At 43.2% G+C, this 18260-nt stretch overlaps 1 long non-coding RNA gene across 1 annotated transcript; it reads right to left on the bottom strand.

The window, feature by feature from the left end:
* Nucleotides 1–649: 649 nt before the first annotated feature.
* LOC148037371 (uncharacterized) lies at nt 650–1232 on the bottom strand. The gene is made up of 3 exons (XR_015690785.1): nt 1095–1232; nt 897–998; nt 650–804 (listed from the first exon to the last, which is right to left on the bottom strand). It is a non-coding gene; the product is annotated as an uncharacterized LOC148037371 (long non-coding RNA).
* Between the last annotated feature and the right edge of the window lie 17028 nt (nt 1233–18260).

Here is an 18260-nt window from a genome sequence, read left to right as displayed (position 1 = left end):
CCTCGGCCACTCGAGCCATGTGCTATTCGCCCTAGCCCACTTCGACCTAGTTCAACCCGGCCACTTGGACCATCCGAGTTAGTCACTTGGCCCTTGCAATTCGGGCCTTTTGGGTTGAGTCTGATTTTCCTAGAATTTTTAAAATTTTGGACCAAACCCACCTAAACACTGGCTATGTACAAACACTCGAAGACCATATAGATGCTTGAGATGCATTTCTTGCACTACAAGATATAGACCTTATACCGACGTTTAAAGCGACGAAAATACAAACAACAAAATTTGCCCCCGTCGTCGCAAAAAGCGTCGTTATTGACGATGCCATAGAAACGTCGCTATATGCGTCGCTATTTGCGTCACTATTTGCGTCGCTATTTGCATCGCATTTAGCGACGCATCCAGTAAAGTTGTGACGCTCATAGTGAGGCCAATAACGACGCGAGCAGTAAATTTGCGACGCAAATAGCGACGGTAACAGGGGGGAAAAAATTTGTGGCAGGGCAGATATAGCACTGTGTGCTGTATGAGAGACATACAAAATAGTTTCTGCACTACTGCATACAAAGCGTTTGCAAACAAAAAGAATGTATACTGAAATCATAAAACTGATATATGAAATAAATACATGATCGCATAAAATGCGATTGGTACAATCATGAAAGGATATCACTAATACATAGAAAATGTCTACATAAATCAGGCGACTAAAAACTAAAGGTGTGTGAGCTCCAAGGATCCAAGGGCGAGATAGAAATCCTCGTCCCCCGAAAGCTCGTCCCACCACAAAGGAGCATCGAACGGATTCTGCAAAAAAAGAAACAACATATCAATCCACCATACAACAATGCATTCAAATATCTCATGGTAACTACGGACAAGAAAGATGAGTGACTTACAGGGCCGCCGCGTCTATACAATCGGTTGATCAATGCATTGAGACCGTGCCTCTCTGCATATCGAGTCTCAAGGCCTTGCGGATCGCGATTTGTAATGGAGTGCTGCAAAGAAAACAAAATGCTAACTGTTAGAAACATGATTGTCAGTACAAAGAATATTTCAAAAAAATAAATAAGCAAAACAAAAGAGAAACTCACAAAGTCCTCCAAATATGACCTGTGGCCGCCACTCCCAAGATGATGCACCACTCCGGCCTCGAGTCGTGCCCTCGCCGCCTCCCGCTGCTAACTCCAACGTCCTGGCAAATCTGTAGCCTCCTCCCTCAGTCGGCACCAGTCGTCTGCATCTAACCACTCGGGCTTTGCAGCCCCACTCTTGATTGCCTTGCGTGCGTCGGATCGTCTATGTGACATGTATGCACGCATGCAATCCATCATCCAGCTCGTAGAGAATCTATCTACTGCGGCTGGCACCGGAAACTCCTCGTGCAAGGATGCTACTATGTAGTCCTTGCTCCCCTCTGGTATGTTCTTCCAATGATCCAGGACGTTGTGCCGAAAAACTTGTAGGCACAACTCCCTCATGCGAGCCATCACCCTCCTCCCCTCATCATTCATGATGATGGCTCCTGACCTACTATCAACTAGGTATCCATAACCCCTAGGAGTCTGCCTAAGATGGGTCCTCTCCCATCTCCGTCCACGCTCCTGGGCATATCCAGGAGACCCCTGTACATCCAGTGTACCGACGGGGGTACCCTCTCTCGGAGTGCCACTCAAAGGGGTGCCACCAAAGGGGGTGTCACCAAAAGGAGTGCCACCAAAAGGCGTGCCACCTACTGACGGCTGCGCAAAAGTCGGAGTAACTGGAGTAGACGTCCCCACAGGTGTGACAAATCTTGTAGGTGACGCAACTCCAGCTGAACGACGAGACGGAGACACCACGTCCGTGTCTCCACAGCACCACCCCCCTAATCCCGATGTAGTCCCTCCCTCTGGCCCAAGTCATGAGCGTCGAGATCGTCTGCTCGAAGCTGAAGCATCTGATTGCGCTGAAGCAGATCTAGCAGAGCGCCCTAACGAAGAACGAGACAGCTCCTGGTCTGCCATCTCTCTGAATCTCGCGAGCTGATCTGGAGATATGTGTGCCATCGTGTCCTGAAACTCCTCATCGCTCATCCCTCGACTCATCCTGAAAATGTCACCTGCACAGATAAAAAATGATGTTAGAATAATCAATTTAAACTATACGAAGCACAGTAATATAAATCATTTTTGAAAAATCTCTCTTAAAATGCATATCTTAGGTACCTTTATGGAAGATCTAAACAACGAATTGAGTAATACAATTCTCCAAGAATGAAGTATTCTATGGTCCCATGTTAATCTCTTAACACAACTCTGCATACACTGGAAGGTCGATAGACATGTCACCACAAAAGAACGAGTCTACCTCGTTCTCAAAAAATTCTTGGACTTCTGTATTTCCATCATTGTTAGCCGATGCGGGCTCCAAGCTTGTGGTCGCCTCTACCCCTTGTAATATCGACCCCTCTATTTGCATATTTTCTTCATCTATGCCTGGAACATCGCTTTGATCATATACTCTCGCACTTCGAGGAGTTGAAGGTATAACATACCATCATCGAGGTTGTCGGGGGTTTGGATAGAAGATTACCTGTTCACAAATACTTACAAAGCAAGTTCAAATCATTGTGACATAAACCATGTCGTATTACAATTAGCAAGCAAATGACTCTTTGCACCTATTCACAATGGGCCAGCAACACAAAGGTGTCACGCAAATCCGTCCATTTTTTTTCGAAATCTATTTTGAGAAATCCAGATGGACCTCATCGAACTATTGCTCCAGCTCCTCCAAGTACCACTTTGAACCACTGCATATCGAATAGTATCATGGAGAAGCTATGGTAATCCACCGTAATAATACTTTGCAAGTTCCCAAAATACTCCATCTCATCCACAACCGTGTTCGGATCCGTTGCTCGTCACCGGCTCTCTTGCTCAAACCTTGCCATGACACCACAGTCCATTGTGGAGCGCATTTTGTCAATACGCTCCACGCGAAAATGACGTCCGCGTGACCGTGCTGTACTATATATTTTGTACTGTACATTGAAACACTCAAATTAGATGTAGCAAGCAAATTTAGATATGACACATTCTAAACCCCTCATTACCTTTGGACTACATCCCCTCGAGAACTCCCACTCCTCCATTGAGACCTTTGTCCCTTCGCTGGATGCTGCGGTCAAGGCTCCATGCAACCATCGTGTTGACATAAACCGCGGCATCTCCTCCATGCCTTCGGGATATTGAATCAGTTGGTGACGCATACTGCGTCGGAATTCAGCTCGCGCTTCCTCTCGATCTTGCCTTGCAATCTGGTACTTGGCGAGCCACGTCTCCATGGAGGCATGGTGCAACATACAAAAGCGATTCACCTTCTCTTCCATTGAGGCATCCATTCTTTTTTCTACCCCATTTCCAACCACCACATCTCCAGTCAGCCTATCATCATCCTTCAGTGTCCATAGCATTTCATTGTCTGGTTCCACCGTTGGTAGCCATTGTGAGATATGCACTAACGCCTCTGACACCAACCAACCTTCCACCATGCTACCTTCTGGACGAGCTCGTTGTTGCACAAAGCCTTTCAGGGTTTTCATGAAGCGCTCCAGGAAGAACATCCATCGCGTATGGATAGGTCCAGCAATCTCCACTTCGTCCACAAGATGCACAAGAAGGTGAACTTGTATCGTGAGCATGCTAGTGGGCAGGTATTTCTCAAAGCGATAGACCGTCTCAACTGCTCCCCGCCTTGCGGATTCAATAGAGGACGTCTTAATCTCTTTCTGTGAGATCCATTGCACCAAAGTCGACAACTTGTAAATGGCCTCGCGAATTTCTGGAGTAAGGCATCCTGCGATCGCGATCGGTAGGACAAACTGCCACAAATGAGAAAGCATTATGAATAATGGTCACTTTTCAAATTGCAAAATGCCCACGCTAATTACAATCCATTCTGTTCACAAACCTGACATATCTTATGCCAATCATGGGATTTTAGCCCCGACAATTGGTCATCTTTAGAAAATGCGGACCTGAGAGAACGCATCATACCCGTCGGAGTGCGGATAGACTTGATTACTTGCTTTACAATGCGCTCTTCTTTGGTAGACAAAACCCAGGGAGCGCGAGGAAGCTATACTCCCCCTTCAGCACTCGACTGCGACGGCCAAAGCGCCTCCATTTTACCTACCTCCTTCAAATCCATTCGTGACCCTATAGTGACCTGTAAGTGGGTCCAATATGGCAACTCGTAGAAAACTGAGAACCGTCGCATTCCATTTGGATGTGATTCCGGGTTTTCCATTTTCAGCTCATACCAGCTTGCAGCGTTCATACGTGCTGGAGGTCGTCCAAGAAAACCTTCCGTGAGTTCATAATCTTCCGGCAAGAAAGCGGCGTGTCCTTGATATACCATCTTCTTCATAGTTCGTGACCTTCGGGAGTCTAACTGTGGCCCACACAATGGACATGCATGATAACCTGAGGTAACCAGACCTGTAAGGCGAGCCATGACCTAGTGAATACTTGATTGAATGAAATAAAATATAGATATTACCAGCGAGAACGGAGGTCTGCTCACCTGAGCACTCTCCCAATCCCGGAAAGTCATGCATCGTCTACATGAGAATGGCTCGAATGTTGGTTGACCGCCGACCATCGCGCCTGCTCATATCTTACACAGTGACCCCCTTCTCCCACAAAATCTTAAGCTCATCGACTAATGGACGAAGATACACGTCCATATTTTTTACTTTGTAGCGGCCCGGGATGAGCAAGCTAAGGATGAGATGTCCTTTCTTCGTAGAAAGCCATGGAGGGATGTTGTAGTTGACAAGCACTATAGGCCACACACTGTAAGAAGTTGAGCGCAGACCGAATGGGTTCACACCATCCATGGCAAGACCGAGCCGAAGATTCCTTGGCTCTCGCACAAAGCCTGGGAAGGTAGAGTCAATGTGGCTCCATGCGCGTGAATCCGTTGATATTCGTTGAACTTCATCCGTGGACCTATTCTGCACATGCCACGTTGTCAAGCTTGCCATGCCAGACATGCGAAACATGTGGTTTATGCGGGGGATGAGCGGAAAGTGTTTGAGAACTTTTTTAGGGATGGTTTGCCCTTGCAAGTCCTGTCGATACCTGTGAGCACCACACTTTGGACATGTCTCCATAGTCTCGTATTCATCTCGAAACAATATGCAGTCATTGATACATGCATGGATGTTATTGTAGTCCATGCCAAGCTTCCGTAAAACATGTCGTGCATCATCACGAGACTCAGGCATGGTATTTGCAGGTGGTAATATATGATATTTCAATAACCTGAAAAAAAATCATAAAACACCTTGAAAAATCACAAATGTTTGCAATAATACTGTTTTAAAAAAAATCAATGAAGCCTATGTGCAAGGTACATGAATAACTCAGTCACACTCGTATCGCTCCAACCGTATTTTGCTTGCACACTTAAGAGTGCAAGCAATGTCTTCAATCGAGATACTTGGCACCCATCATATAATGGTATGGATGCTTCCTCTCTAAGCAGGTCAGATGTCTCAACATCCATGGGAATCAATGCATCGATCATTGCCTCCATCTCAAGCTCCAAGATTGTAGGTAGGTCGGGAAGGTTGTCTATCTCCTCTGGCATTGACGGTATAGATGGGCCTTGCGAGTGGTGGATTGGCTCCTGCAATCCATCCATCACACGTCCACGAACTCTTCTAATTGGCCGCAAAGGGTGCACTCCCCCTTGGGTCAAGACATCACCCCCTGGATAGAAAATTTGCCAACAAGACCCAATCTTATTGTGTATGGTTTTCAATTAGCTTGCGAGTACAATGCATGATTAATATTAACTTCAAATTACCGTTTGCTGAAAATCCGCAATCACCTGATCAATGATCTCATATTGAAACTCGCCAAATCATCATACGTGTTCTATAGACAATCGAAGTTTTCGTCTAATTGCCAACTTGCATTGAGAGCAAGGACATGGGACACGCTGATTAAGATACGTCTCGCGGTCTTGAACAATAAGACCTTCTTCGTTTTCCATCTTATCTACATTACAGCAAACGAGGCTTAAATGGATAGCTTTATGGAGATGTACGTCAAGTTGCAAGTTGACCATAAATCTTGCATTGTATATAGTAGTTGAGAGATTTTCCGATGTTATATCTCGACCTTGTATCATGCTCAAGGATTTGTTTGTCCCGGTAGATAATTATTCGTTATTGTAAAAAACTGCACTAGAGGGCTTTGAGTATAAGTAATCCATTTTGAGCATCATTGAGGATCTCTTAGTCTAATAATAAATCAGTCTTAACAAAAAGCATCTTAGAAATGTGGGTTTTTTGTCCTAGGATCGCGTATTAAAATTAATGCGCGTCATCTATGAAATTTATCAACTATAGTAATAAAATTTATTTCAATCAATTCTACTCATAGTCATAAGACCTGAGAGAAAATATCCTATACTCAATTTAAGGGATTCTTCTTCTATAACAATACTTTTGGGTTCATTTTGATGAAGTACCGTAATGACCATTAGCTAGGGTATCATTTTCTTTTAGTCCTTCCGTTGACTAGTTGGCATGATTTCTAATTTGTTCTGCCTATAAAGTTAATACAAAAACAATAAATTATGCATATCACAATTAGATCCCCTACTTGGACATTATGAAGGACATGACCAGTTTTAAGCCATCTTAAAGAGTCGCCAATGTACATGGCCCATGGCAAAGCACATTGCATACCATTATCGATAAGTCTATTATCTTAAATTTCCTTCCCCTCCCTCTCCCTCTCTTTCTCTCTCTCTCTCTCTCCCTCTCCCTCTCTTTCTCTCTTTCTCTCTTTCTCTCTCATTTCCTCTCCTAAACAAGCAAAAAAGAAAGTGATTCAAACATTAAACAAGCAAGAGGGAGAGTGAGAGAGAGAATGCACTCTCTCTCTCTCACCCTCTCCCTCTCCCTCTCCCTCTCTCATTTCCTTCCCCTCCCTCTCCCTCTCCCTCTCTTTCTCTTTCTCTCCCTCTCTATCTCTCTTTCTCTCTCATTTCCTAAACAAGCAAAAAATAAAGTAATTTAAACATTAAACAAGCAAAAGGGAGAGGGAGAGAGACAATGCACTCTCCCTCTCTTTCTCTTTCTCTTTCTCTCTCTCCCTCTCCCTCTCCCTCTCCCTCTGTTTCTCTCTTACTCTCTCATTTCCTCTCCTAAACAAGCAAAAAAGAAAGTGATTTAAACATTAAACAAGCAAAAGGGAGAGGAGAGAGAGAATGCACTCTCCCTCTCTTTCTCTTTCTCTCCCTCTCCCTCTCCCTCTCCCTCTCTTTCTCTTTCTCTCCCTCTCTCATTTCCTTCCCCTCCCTCTCCCTCTCCCTCTCTATCTCTTTCTCTTTCTCTTTCTCTCCCTCTCTATCTCTCTTTCTCTCTCATTTCCTAAACAAGCAAAAAATAAAGTGATTTAAACATTAAACAAGCAAAAGGGAAAGGGAGAGAGACAATGCACTCTCCCTCTCTTTCTCTTTCTCTCCCTCTCTCATTTCCTTCCCCTCCCTCTCCCTCTCCCTCTCTTTCTCTCCCTCTCTTTCTCTCTCATTTCCTCTCCTAAACAAGCAAAAAATAAAGTGATTTAAACATTAAACAAGCAAAAGGGAGAGGGAGAGAGAGAATGCACTCTCCCTCCCTCTCCCTCTCTTTCTCTTTCTCTCGCTCTCTCATTTCCTCCCCCTCCCTCTCCCTCTCCCTCTCCCTCTCCCTCTCTTTCTCTCTTACTCTCTCATTTCCTCTCCTAATCAAGCAAAAAAGAAAGCGATTTAAACATTAAACAAGCAAAAGGGAGAGGGAGAGAGAGAATGCACTCTCCCTCTCTTTCTCTTTCTCTCCCTCTCCCTCTCCCTCTCCCTCTCCCTCTCCCTCTCTTTCTCTTTCTCTCCCTCTCCCTCTCTCTCCATCTCCCTCTCTTTCTCTTTCATTTCCTCTCCTAAACAAGCAAAAGAGAGTGATTTAAACCTTGAACAAGCAAAAGAAAGAGAGAGGGAGACTCACCGATGAGATATGGCGAGCATGGGGCGGCTTCTCTTTGCGATGAAGGCTCCTCCTCTCCTTCGCAAACAACGGCGGCGACGGCGGCAGCGACAAGTCTTCTTCCTCTCCTTCTCTCACGACAGTCGCTCCTCCCTCGCTCTCGCTCTCAAAACTCTCAATGGAGCAAAAGAAATGAAAAACGCGCTCGGGTTTCAGCCGCGTTTTTTCCCTGCGGCTCGTCGCTATTTGCAACGCAAATAACGACGCTATTAGCAATGCAAATAGCTACGCCAATAGCGACTCCGCTATCCGCCGTCCGCTAATCGGTGTCGCTAGTGGCCCAAATCCTTGTAGTGTTGCACAATGAACAAAGAAATCGATGAGACCCAGACGTAGAGAGGACATTAGTTGACCATCCAATGATCCGATCCACTAGCACATCAAGAGGAGTCGTAGAGCCCAAACGAATCTGGATTGAGTGGAGGGCATAGTGGAGAACCCTATGAACCAGCAAGGACGGCTAGAAACCAAGAATACAAGCCTATCAAGCTAAACCCATGACAAGAATGCTAGAGTTTCCTAGACACTTTGTTTCCTCACTCACTCTGATTTCCAGTCCTTGAAACACATTGGAGAAGAGCTAAAAGTTTCATTTTGCACAGTGCATAAAAAAGAGCATGCACCCACACGCACTCATAGAGTGAGAGTAAGTTGAAAACCGATTGTAATTAACAAGGAACTCACCCAAACATAAGAACTTGAAGGAACCCACCAAGAGAGAAGATCCCAAGACATAGATGGGTAATCGAATCGCGAAAGGTCGGACCAGGCAAGGAACACAACTGAAGAGCAAGACACAACGAGGACCAACACTATCGGCGATGTGGATTTATGCAACCTTATCAACTTTATCAACAACTTAGTGCAAGAGGAAGACTTAGACATGGAAGAGGGCAGCTCATGCTGTATAAGCAATGAGGAATTTGACCTAGGAGACTTTTCTAAGGCGGTCCAGTAGTTAGTGAACAAATACGATGCTGAAACCCAGCTAGAACACGGCAGTAGACTTGTAGAGGATATCATAGTAGATCTCAAGGAGGAGAGGAAGCTGGCATGTAGGGCTCTGCAATGCGTAGGTGCATACAACTAGGACCATCAAACTAGGATCTTGCACCAGAGCATGGAAATGCAAGAGATCTAGAGAGTGCTAGCCCTATAGCAGGTAGAAATCGATCGGAGAGAAAGAGAGCCCTAGAAGGAGACCTCACATTGAGTGAGCTTTTGATGAAGTGACTACTAGATAGCACGACAATAGGAGAAAAGCGTTGCAGCATTAGCAACATTGCTACTAGTGGGGTTAGAAGTCAACTAAGGCTCTAAGAGCCAATTGAAAATTCCTATGGTGGCAAAGTAGCTGTGGACAAATACCAAGAAAATGACAACATGTACAGCTTTGTGGAACAATTTAAGCAAGTCTACGAGGCCAACGTTCTCACCGATCCTACTCACAACACTCCCAAGCTTTCGATAGGTGACAAGGACACCTGGTATACGAGTTTGGATACTAGAGAGCGTGCCAATTTCAATGGCTTGAAAAGTCTCTTCATTAAGAGATTTTTCAAACCTGGGTACTCCGACAACCTGCTAGTGCGACTCATGAACGTCAAGTAGAGAGAGAAAGAGGATTTTCAAGATTATGTGACCTATGTGAGGAGCCTCTTCAAGAGAATCCCTATGGGCAAGAGACCAGGCAAGAGACCAACCGTAATAGCATTATCCATGGTATTCATCAGTGGAATACAAAGCGAAGAGCTCTATAAAGCCTTGGCTGGCAACTCGAGCTTGCAGCAAGATGCACTGGCAAGGAGCTTTCAAGAAGGTATTAGAGTGGATGACCAGCTCAAGGAAGAAACTCCAAAGAATCGAATCGAGAAGAGTTCAGTGCCATGAGTTCCGAGAGGCCTCAACACCAAGTGAGAGAGTAGACCCAAGCGCACATGACAAAGGTAAGGACACTGATTCAGGACTAGAGCTAGCAGATATTAGGATGGACATAGCCAAACTGTAGAAGATGATGAGACAACCAACGCACCCACACATCCAATGTATGCATTATGGCAAAAACCACTTGCCAACCAAGTGTTAGCACCTTAGGTCACGACCTTTCACTGATTGTGGTAGGTTCTCAGCATGATGTCATGCATTGTCGGACAAAATCAGAGACTTTCATACTTGCAGCCTTATGGTCAACTGTACCTTATAGACAAACCACTAAACTTCTTTGGAAGGGGAGCCCCATTGGCCCTCCGCATGCCTAATGATGCTAAGCCATCTATTCTTAGAATGGAGATAAATCCTATAAGTATCCCTAGACCACCTAGACCTTATGTGTGCCATCCACTAAGTGATACTTCGGTCCACTATGTAGATGAGCCTAGTGGCAATGAGCCTTATATAAACCCATACATATCGTACGATAAAGAAGGCAGTGCAGTCCTTACATACGACCAATACCAATGATGGCATTAGGTAGAGGGAGAGGCAGATGCCTAAGAGCACAAACCCAAGATCCAATCATGTGTTGGACTTAAGGTTGACCTCAGATGCGCTGAGTGTGGAATCGCTCATCTCTTTGTCAATTTTCCTAGACGGAGGTTCTCCTCTGGTTCGTGAAAAATGAGTCATTGATTCCATTAGGTTTGTTTGGTGTCGACACACTCGATGGGGAGGCCACGTCTATCCCATTTCATGTCATGATTCGTGCGCAGACAAATCAGATCGATAGATCATTACCAGGGCCTAGCAACCTTGATACAACCTCAATTGAAAAGAAGAGTCGAAGATGGAGGAAGAAAAGGCCAAACACTAAGGTCACCCTCAAAACTACAAGTGCCATAATAGTGCCTATTGGAAGGAAAGTCATTGATGTAAAGGAAGAAACATCGGCTCCATGGATAGTCAAAAAGGGAAGTGCTAAGATTGGGGAGTACCCCAACCCAAAGCGCCAACTCGAAGCCATCAAGAAGGTGAAAGAGTGCATGAAGGAGGCCCAAGAGCACCTAAAAGACATTGAGCCCATACTAGAAGATGAGATCGATGATCTCTCAAGCATAAGCACACTAGTCTCTCTCCCATGACCGAAATCAAGGGAGACAATGGCACCACAAGCAAGGCTACCTAGAAAAATTCTAAATGCTCTGAGCTGGGAAACCAGTCACGGCCATTGGCCAAGAACTGAAAATTTGGAAGAAAGACAATCGGCTAACAACCTCCTTAATACATTGGTAATCACCCCTGTAACTCAAAGCTTAGATGACCTGCTTAGGTAGCATCTAATGCTATGGTAGGCACTACAAGGATATGGAGGTATAGCGACGACGACTTTCGATGCAAAATAGCAGGAATGAGAGAGAGAAGGAAAAAACATTAAACATAATAGGGAGAGGGAGAGGGAGAGGGAGAGGGAGAGGGAGAGGGAGGGAGAGGCAATGAGAGAGGGAGAGGAAGAGAGAAAAGGATAGAAGGAACGAGAGAAAGAGGGAAAAAACATTAAACATAATAGGGAAAGAGAGAAAGAGTAGGAGAGGGAGAGGGAGGGAGAGGAAAGAGAGGGAAACATTAAACATAATAGGGAAAGAGAGGGGGAGAGGAAGAGAGAAAAAAAATTAAATATAATAGGGAAATAGAGAAAGAGAGGGAGAGGGTGAGAGAGGGACAGGAAGAGAGAAAAGGAAAGAAGGAACAAGAGAGAGGAAAAAAACATTAAACATAATAGGGAAAGAGAGAAAGAGAGGCAGAGGGAGAGGGAGAAGGAGGGAGAGGAAACGAGAGAGTGGGAACAAAGTAGGGAAGGAGAGAAAAAGAGGGAGAGAAAGAGAGAAAAGAAAATGAGAGAGGGAGAGGAGAGAGAAAAAACATTAAACATAATAGGGAAAGAGAGAAGGAGAGGGAGAGGGAGGGAGAGGAAATGAGAGAGGGAGAGGAAGAGGGAGAGGGAGGGAGAGGATAGAGAGTGAGAGGAAAGAGAGGGAAACATTAAACATAATAGGGAAAGCGAGAGGGAGAGGAAAAGAGAAAAAACATTAAACATAATAGGGAAAGAGAGAAAGAGAGAGTGAGGGTGAAGGAGGGAGAGGAAATGAGAGAGGGAGAGTAAGAGAGAAAAGGAAAGAAGGAACGAGAGAGAGAGGGAAAAAACATTAAACATAATAGAGAAAGAGAGAAATAGAGGGAGAGGGAGAGGAAATGGGAGAGGTAGAGGAACAGAGAAAAGGAAATGAGAGAGGGACAGGAGAGAGAAAAAACATTAAATATAATAGGAAAAGAGAGAAAGAGAGGGTGAGGGTGAGGGAGGGAGAGCAAATGAGAGAGGGAGAGGAAGAGAGAAAAGGAAAGAAAGAACGAGAGAGAGAAAGAGAAAACATTAAACATAATAGGGAAAGAGAGAAAGACAGGGAGAGGGAGGAAGATGAAATGAGAGAGGGAGAGGGAGAGGAGAAAGAAAAGACATTAAACATAATAGGGAAAGAGAGAAAGAGAGGGAGAGGGAGAGGGAGAGGGAGAGGGAGAGGGAGGGAGAGGAAATGAGAGAGGGAGAGAAAGAGAGAAAATAAAATGAAATGGGGAGAGGAGAGAGAAAAAACATTGAATATAATAGGGAAAGAGAGAAAGAGAGAGAGAGGGTGAGGGAGAGAGAGAAAATGAGTGAGAGAGAGAGAGAGAGGAAGAGGAAGAGAGAAAAGGAAAGAAAGAACGAGAGAGAGAGGGAGAAAACATTAAACATAATAGGAAAAGAGAGAAAGAGAGGGAGAGGGAGAGGAAGGGAGAGAGAGAAGAAGGGAGAGGTTGTTGTTTTCTTGTTTGCTGTTGTTGTAGTAGTAGTAGTTTTTTTTCTTTAATTGTTTATTGTTGTTTATTTTTCTTGTTTTTGTAGTAGTAGTAGTAGTAATTTTTCTTCTTTTCTTGTTTATTGTTATTGTAGTAGTAGTTGTTGTTGTTGTTGTTGTTTTTTCTTCTTTTCTTGTTTATTATAGTGGTAGTGGTAGTGGTAGTGGTAGTGGTAGTCGTAGTCGTAGTCGTAGTCGTAGTCGTAGTCGTAGTCATAATCATTGTCGTAGTCATAGTCATAGTCATGGTCGTGGTCGTGGTCATGGTTGTAGTCATAGTTGTAGTCGTAGTCATAGTCGTGGTCATAGTCGTAGTCGTGGTTATAGTAGTAGTAGTGGTTTTCTTGTTTGTTATTGTTCTTGTTGTTGTTGTTGTAGTAATAGTTTTTTTTGTTTTCATATTTATTGTTGTCTAGTTTTCTTATTTGTTGTTGTTGTAGTAGTGGAAGTAGCATTACAACAAAAAGGCTCCATAGATGCGCTTGTAGACGCAATATTTGAATTGTATTAAAAAATGTTGGGCGCATTTATTACCGCGTCTACTACCGCGTCTAAAATTTCACGTCTACAAGCGTGCTTATAGTGAAACCTACACGCGCATATAGATGTGCCTATTGACATGCTTCCTAAATATATGATCATATTTATAAAAAAGTAGATATATTGACACACTTCCTATTGACACGCTTCCTAAATATATAATCATATTTATAAAAAAGTAGATATATTCATATTCTGCATCTATACACGTGTGTAACTGAGCATCTACAAAGGTGTGTACTCTGCAATTTTTTGACGATAATAGACGCACATTTTTCTTGCAATTTAGACGGGTGGATAGACGCGCAAAACAGAGGTATGAAAAAAAAACCAGAGAGCATGTGGCTTTGCAAGTCACATGCTCTCTGGTTTTTTCCCCCCATCAACATCAAATTGTATGCTTAGGGAAAACAGAGAAATATTATTATACTAAAAGTAAAAGAATGTGGAGAGCCAAAGTCCATATATTGATAATAACACATGATGAGCATACTATGCTGAAACATTTGTAAATATTTCGAAGATTTTTGTACTGAAAACAAAACAATGTATGTAGAACATGAAATTTCATATATATAGATGAAACGTTTTTACATGACGAGTTTTAGTGCTTGTGACCTCAAGCATGGTCATGGTCGCAAGTACTAGTTGAAAGTAATACATATCAAAAATAAAAACTACAAGCCAAGGGGAGGCATGCATGCATGGGGCTCCTCTACATCTCCTCAAAAGAGGCATCATCATCGCTACCACCACCGCTAACGGTGCCACTGTCGCTGCCGCCACCGCTACTGCTAGTCCCCCCTTCGCTATCCTCAACTGCACCACGGTTCACCTACACAAAGGATTAAGGTATATAAATACCATTACAAACAATAAATTAGAGTTACCTATAATTTTCATGTAAAAAATAAAACATGCCTCTTCTGATTGTGGAATCCTCATGGCACGATTATATTGCTCCTCCGTGATGAGTTCCTCCTCGTAGAAATGCTGCCAAGTGGACGCCGGTTTTAACCTCAATGGTAGCCTACCTCTCCAAGAGTAGGCATCCTACCAACGATATGATACTATAAAACAATTTTAACATACAACGTATTAGAACACACTACATAATGAATTGAAAAAAATTACAAATTTTAATTTTAAAAAAGAAATCAAATAATACTCACAAACTTAGCCTTCCATGACTCCCTGCCATGCAATCCATAATACGACGATCCCATGGTTGCCATCTGGATACGTCACGCCTCTGCATGCTGGCGACTTGTCATTTTCTCTGTTGCTCTCTTCTTGGCCTCTTTCCACTCCCTGCGGTGGCAATTGGGTGGTTGGCCATATCCAGAGTGCCCCTGCTCTTGTCTCTGCAGTGACTCCTTAACACGCGTCATAAGGTGAGACCTCTTGTTATGAAGCACGTCTCTCACCTTTAACCGTCCCCAATCATTTGAGAATCGTAAATTCTCGGGATTAGGGTATCTTCTATGTACTGCCCGCACCACCTCTTGCCATAAACCATTTTTTTTGTGCTTGAAGGGAATCATACAATCTTTGTATGTGGCATGCACGACACTCCTCCTCAAATAGGCTATCACTTCCCTTCCCTCAGGGTTATGTAAGATACCACCAACATTTGTGACAGAGTAGTACATTTGTGGAGGCTCACCTCTCTTATTTCCCGGTGAGGGTGATCAAGAGTCACCTCCTAGGCAACCCCCACAAAGAGCTCGACCTCCTCATCCTCCCGCATGACTCTCCCTCCTCCCTCGACGAGCACTACCCTCTACCTCACTCGATGCACGTGCTTCTGCAGATACATGTGCTTCGATAGATCCATGTACTTCAGCTTATCCCTGTGCATCAGTTGATCTGTTTGTATGCATAGTGCGTGGAGTACCTATTAGTAGAGATGTACCAAGGTTTGGTGTGCCAAGGTTTGGTGTTTATACGACAATGCTAGGCAAAGATGTGATAGGTTTCCCAGAAATGACTCTAAAAACCTCCTCTTCAGTGGGAGGGCGACCAAGATAAGTGGTCATCTCCCCCATGAACTGCTCCTTGTTGGAAAAACCTCCAAAAAAACTACTAACACCTCTAGAAATCTCCGCTAAAGTGTTATTCATGCGTTCCAACTCAGTATCAGTGTTGGAATATCCAAGATTCCACATCTACACAAGCAAAAATCCATTACTACCTTGTGCAGATAAAACATATTACACGTTGCATCTATACATGCGTCTATACTGGTGTCTGTCAGCGCGTCTATTCCTGCATCTATACCTGCGTCTACACTGTCATCTAGATCCACTGACAGAAGCGCAAAGTCGGACCATAATTTGCAAATTGTTATAAAAAACACACAAAAAACCTCCATAGATGATAGTCTAAAGCATGTAAAGAGAGAGAGAGAAATAAGATTGAGAGACAGAAGAAGAACTCACCTTCTTTGCTTGTTCCGACGGGTGGCGGCTAGATTGCAAGCTCCTTGTCCTCCTTCTCCCTTCCCTTGGTAGGTTGCTTTTTTCTTCTTCTCTTCCTTGCTGTTTGGCTCTTGTTCTTTACTCTTTGGCTCTTTCTTCCTCCTGTCCTCTTTTTACTCTTATTTCCTTCCCTCATTGTCTTCATGAAGTGATAGATAGACATGATTAGTGATGTCAAGCTCGAACTACAGAAAACATGCAAAAAACATAGGAAAGCACTGGTTTGAAAAGAAAGCCAAAACTTTTTTAATTTTTTTTTAATATTTGTGTGGCGCGTCTATAAGTGCGTGTAATTGCGCGTGTATATGCATAGATAAGACATATTACATGCACTGATAGATACGCAATTACAATTAAACTGATTAAATGCTAGCTTTTGGTTGTTTTTGGATCAACATGACTTTCCTAGTCTTTCAATATCAAAATATTTGCCTCCATGTTGTAAGTATCAATGCATTTAGGGAATATAACATATATAACAAATGAAATCATATATGTCCTTATGATTCAGGTGTAATTATGTCATCACTTTCTACTAGTATGGGACGTGCTGAGTCAACAAACAGTACATCCTCCAATGAGGATGAGACATTGCATCTTCACAATCGAGACGCTTGGCTACGGTGGAAAATGTATGTGTGATTGTTTTCGAGGATGTTTTTTTCGAGCACGTCGAATCACAATGTCACACCTCAGCATGTACGAAGAGTGGGACAAAGAAAAAGACCGAGTAATTTTTACTGCTTTATTTGCACAAATATTATTGGTCTATGTTGCATCTTCACCATTAAACAAAAAATCCTTTTTTATTAAGAAAGGGGTTTCTTAACATCTCTTGGAGGTCTCGATTACTTTAAAATCCATGCATGTGTCAATGATTGCATCTTGCAGTTTCGTGGGGATCATGCATCTGCACACAGTGTCCTATTTTTGGTGAACCAAGATACAACCACGAGATGAAATCAATGGATATGCCTTGTAAGTTTTTGCGACATTTTCTTATTATTCCACGTATTCAAATTATGTTTAAGTGTGAATCTATTGCGAGACTCATGTCATGGCATGCTAGTCACCATTCAAGTAATGGAAAGTGGAGAATTCCTTCAGACACACCAGCTTGGCAACACGTAGACAATTTGTGGCCTACTATCAAAGAAAAGCCGAGAAATCTGAGATTGGGTCTAGGATTAGATGGAATATATCCATTTGGCATCAAAATCACCTCATATAGTGTATGGCGAGTGGTATTGGTGAACTATAATATCGCTCCGTCCATGGCAATAAAAAAACGACATGTAATGTTGTCCCTTTTGATTCTTGGAAAACACAAAGTAGAAAACATGGACGTTTACTTAGAGCTTTTGATCGAGGAGCTAGAAATGCTATGGAGAGGTATTGAGGTGCAAGATGTGAGTGCATCATTGTCCTCTAGAGATTTCACTTTAAAGGGCATGTTGTTGTGGACCATGCATGACTTTCCAGGCTATGGAGAGTATTCAGGTAGTTGCGTACTCTATTTTATTCATTCTTACCCTTAATTAAATGTATGTCATCACTAACCCACTTGTTTTTACAGGTTTAACTACATCAAGATATCATGCATGTCCAATTTACAGTCCCTCTCTGGTTTCTTCTAGACTGACACACTTGAAGAAGGTTATGTATGACAATCATCATTGTTTTCTTCCTATTGACCACCCCAAATATGCACCCCCCAACTAATGGAAGAAATCCACAATCTCTGACCATTCAAGATTGGAAGAACACTTAGACACACGCCAATGATCATCCTCCACTCAGCATGAGTCGGTAACTAGTTTACTTCCTTTTTTTTTATCTTTAAAGTACACTCCATTATGGGAACAAGAAATAATATATTGTTTGTGCCTTAGATTCTCTATATTTTTTCGTCTCCCATATTGGACTGAACTCAAGATCAATCACCTGTTGGACCCCATGCATATATTCAAGAATGTTCCCTCTACATTATGGGATCACTTAATCGGGGCTCGTGATTCTGTCAATGTAAGGGAGGATTTACGTAGCATTGGACATATGAGACGAGCTTGGCCACACATCGGACTTAGAGGAAAGGTCGAGTTACCGCGTGCAACTTGGATGTTGTCGAAGACCGAAGAAAAGATGGTGAAGCAGCAGATATGTAGCTTTCAAACTCCCAGAGATGCCTCAAGGGAGGCTTCATAAAGAAAAAGAAAAGATGTGTGTAGCTTTCGAACTCCCATAGGATATATGAGATGCCTCAAGGGAGCCTTCATAAAGAAAAAGAAAAGAGGTGTGGAGCAACTATCCGGTTTGAAGTCTCACGATTGG

The sequence above is a fragment of the Lygodium microphyllum genome, chromosome 4 (genome assembly GCF_053477565.2).
Source record: "Lygodium microphyllum isolate KBCC chromosome 4, Lygodium_microphyllum_v1.1.10, whole genome shotgun sequence".
Taxonomy (NCBI): Eukaryota; Viridiplantae; Streptophyta; class Polypodiopsida; order Schizaeales; family Lygodiaceae; genus Lygodium; species Lygodium microphyllum.
The sequence above is the reverse complement of the archived record's forward strand: the minus strand, read 5'-3'. Positions and strand labels throughout refer to the sequence as shown.